We start from the raw sequence: 4,324 nt of genomic DNA, 5'->3' as shown, positions 1-4,324 counted from the left end.
CTGATCCATGGGATCGAACTTGACACTAGCCGACAGCAGCGACCAATCCTTCTTGGACTTGCATCGGTTAATTTCAATTAAATGGTACTCAATGTATGATCAATCGACTATTTTAAGTAAATGATGGAAGATTTCCATAGATAAGTGGTATTCTAAATCTGAAGTCCACAATACCCGAACAAATTGGGGTCTCGACTTCATTGCTACATGTAGACTCTAAAGACTTGTAAACCCCCATAAAGATCGAAATAATAATACTGGGCGACGGGACGAATACCCACAGGAGTGGCCTCGCTGGTTCCTTCCTTCATCCAGCTAGCTTGAAGAGCATCCTTGTTGAGATCTATTTTTTCAGCGTCTTCCTTTTGACTACTTACAATGAAGTATAGCAACTCCAGTACCTCATCGCTCATCGTACCAAACGGATCGTAACAAGGCGGCAGTTGGGAGGTGGGGAGACTAGGAGAGAATGGGAGAGTGATTTTGTAGAGAATGCGAGAGTGCTATTGTAGTACGAGAGGGGTGAGCCGAACACGCTGCCGAGACTCTTGCATCACCTCACGCGCAGCGTGTTGTCACGTCAATTTAATGTGAGGACATGATGAATAATTTGACCGAGGTATACTAGTACTACTACTATACTACTTACTAGTCGTATTTAGTGTCACATTTTAACCATAGGTTTAACTAACAAAATGTCAATGCATGTCACCGATACGTCCCCAACGTATCTATAATTTTTTATTGTTCCATGCTGCCATATTATCATTCTTGGATGTTTTACAATCATTTTATAGTCATTTTATATCATTTTTTGGTACTAACCTATTCACATAGTGCCCAGTGCCAGTTGCTATTTTCTGCATGTTGTTTTACATCGTATGAAAACAATACCAAATGGAGTCCAAACGCTGCGAAACTTTTTGTGGATTTTTTGGGCCACAAGACATCCAATGGGCCAGGAACGCACCTGAGGGGAGCTCCGAGGGGAGGACAACCCACCAGGGTGTGCCTGGGGGCCGTGGGTTGTGCCCTCCTCGTTGGCCTCCCGCACTGCCTCTTTGCTCTATAAATACCCCAATATTCCAGAAACCCTAGGGTAGTCGACGAAAATCAATTCCATCCACCACAGAGTCCATAAACACCAGATCCAATCTAGACACCATCTCGAAGGGGTTGATCATGTCCATCGGTGCCTCTCTGATGATGCATGAGTAGTTCTTTATAGACCTACGGGTCCATAGTTAGTAGCTAGATGGCTTCCTCTCTCTCTCTCTCTCTCTTGATTATCAATACAAAGGTCTCTTGGAGATTCGTATGATGTAAGTCTTCTTGCGGTGTGTTTGTTGGAATCTGATGAACTTTGAGTTTATGATCAGCTCTATGTTTTTATCCATAAGTGTTATTTGAGTCTTATTTGATCTCTTATATGCATGAACGATTATAGCCTCATATTTCTTCTCCGATATTTGGGTTTTGTTTGGCCAACTTGATCTATTTATCTTGCAATGGGAAGAGGTGCTTTATGATGGGTTTGATCTCACGGTATTTGATCCCAGTGACAGAAAGGGAAACGACATGTATGTATCGTTGCTATTGAGGATAACAAGATGGGGTATATTTCTACATAAATAGATCTTGTCTACATCATGTGATCGTTCTTATTGCATTACTCCATTTTTCCATGAACTTAATACACTAGATGCATGCTGGATAGCAGTCGATGTGTAGAGTAATAGTACTAAATGAAGGCAGGAGTCGGTCTACTAATCTTGGACGTGATGCCTATATAATGATCATTGCCTAGATATCGTCATGATTATTTGTAGTTTTATCAATTTTCCAACAGTAATTGTTTTCCCGCCGTTTGCTATTTTTCTCGAGAGAAGCCACTAGTGAAACCTATGGCCCCCGGGTCTCTTTTCATCATATTTGCCTTTGCGATCTTTCAAATCTATTAAACCTAAAATACAAAATTACCTTGCTGCATTTTATTTTTTCCACGATCTAATTATCATATCTACCACATTTATCTCACGTTATCCTGCCTACTTGAGGCGTCGTACCCAAAAGGGATTGACAACCCCTTTAACACGTTGGGTGGCAAGTATTTGTTATTTGTGTGCAGGGGATGTTTACGTGGTGTGAGGAGGTTCTCCTACTGGTTCAATAACTGCATCATCCCTTCCTCTTTGGGCAAATACCGACGTAGTTCTAGCACACATCTAAAGGAATTTCCGGCGCCGTTGCCAGGGAGGATCTTCAACTTGAACCAGGTTCCTAATCGCAAATCTCATCTCCTCACAATTTACATTATTTTCCATTTGCCTCTCGTTTTCCTCTCCCCCACTTCACAATAATTTGTTGTTTTATTTGCCCTCTTTTTTGTTTGCCGTTTTCTCGCCAGATCTGTTTTTGAGTGCAATCTTGTTGTGTAGTAATCATGACTCAAGAGAACACCAAGTTGTGTGATTTCTCAAATACCAACAACAACGATTTTATTAGCACTCCGATTGCTCCTCCAGCCACGAGTGCGGAGTCCTGTGATATTAATAATGCTTTGATGAATCTTGTTATGAAAGATCAATTTGCCGGTACTCCTAATGAGGATGACGTATCCCGTCTTAACACATTCATAGAATTATGCGATATGCAAAAGAAAAAAGATGTCGGCAATATGATGTTGTGAAGTCGAAATTATTTCCATTTTCTTCGCGAGATCGTGCAAAATTTTGGTTTTCTTCTTTACCTCGCAATAGTATCGATTCTTGGAACAAGTGCAAGGATGCTTTTATTATTAAGTATTTTCCGCCCGCAAAAATCATTTCCCTTAGAACCCAGATCAAGAATTTCAAGAAACTTGAACATGAGCATGTTGCACAATCTTGGGAAATGATAAAATTGATGCTAATGAATTTCCCAACTCATGGGTTAAATCTTTGGATGATCATACAAATTTTTTATGCAGGGTTGAATTTTGTTCCTCGTAATCTTTTATATTCTACCGCGAGGGGTACTTTTATGGAAATTACTTTGGGTGAAGATACCAAATAGCTAGACAATATTATGGCAAATTACTCACAATGGCATACCGAAAAAGCTCCTACTAGTAAAAAAGTCAATTTAGTAGAGGAAATAAATTCTTTGAGTGAAAAAGTTGATGATCTTATGAAGTTGGTTGCTAATAAAAGTGCTCCTATTGATTTTGATGATGTGCTTTTGTCTACTTTCATTGAGCAAAATAGTGATTCAATAGATGTGAATTTTATCTCACAAAACAATTTCAATAACAATGCTTATAGAGGTAATTTTAATCCTAGGCCTTTTCCTAGTAATTCCTCTAATAATTATGGTAATTACTATGATAATAGTACTTATAATAATAATAGAAACACCTCTGATCTTGAGAACAATATTAAGAATTTATCAATACTCAAAAAGCTTTCAATACTTTGATAGAAGAAAAGTTGAATAAAGTTGATGATTTGTCTAGAAGTATTGATAGAATTTCTCATGATGTAGAATCTCTCAAGATGAAATTTTTTGTGTGCCTAAAGTTGAAGAATCAATTAGAGCTCTTTATGTTTCTATGGATGGAAGTAAGAAAAGAACCGCTATGCTTAGAGCTAAAAGACAATTTTTAGAAAGAGCTTTTTCTAGTGATTACTTTCGTAAAAGTGATGAAGATCTGAAATGATTGGTGTTTCTTCTATTGATTCTTTGCTTAGTAAAATTAAGATTCATGAAAAAGGGACTGGAGAAGAGTCAACTTTAGTTAGAAGGCGTCCCTATGATTCAGAGGGTGAAAATCTTGTTGAAAATTTTAATAAAACTGGGTTTGAAGAGGTCAAGATTTTAACTACTGATGTGCCCACCATTTTGGATTACAAAGATTTTAATTATGATAGTTTCACTTTGGTTGATTGTATTTCTTTGTTGCAATCCATGATAAATTCACCCCATGCTTATGAACAAAATAAAGCTTTTACTAAACATATTGTTGATGCTATGATGGAAAAATTTGAAGAAAAATTGGAATTAGAAGTTTCAATTCCTAGAAAATTACATGATGAATGGGAACCTACCATCAAAGTGAAGATTAAAAATTATGAGTGTTTTTATTTGTGTGACTCGGGTGATAGTGTTTCTACAATTCCGAAGTCTTTATGTGATGTTCTTGGTCTTACCGATATTGAAAAATGCTCTTTGAACTTGCACTTGGCAGATTCTACTATTAAAAAGCCTATGCGAAGAATTAATGATGTTATTATTCTTGCAAATAGTAATTATGTGCCCATAGATTTCATTGTTCTTGATATTGATT

The sequence above is a fragment of the Triticum dicoccoides genome, chromosome 6B, assembly GCF_002162155.2.
Source record: "Triticum dicoccoides isolate Atlit2015 ecotype Zavitan chromosome 6B, WEW_v2.0, whole genome shotgun sequence".
In the NCBI taxonomy this organism is placed as follows: Eukaryota; Viridiplantae; Streptophyta; class Magnoliopsida; order Poales; family Poaceae; genus Triticum; species Triticum dicoccoides.
This window is presented reverse-complemented; position numbering follows the sequence as displayed.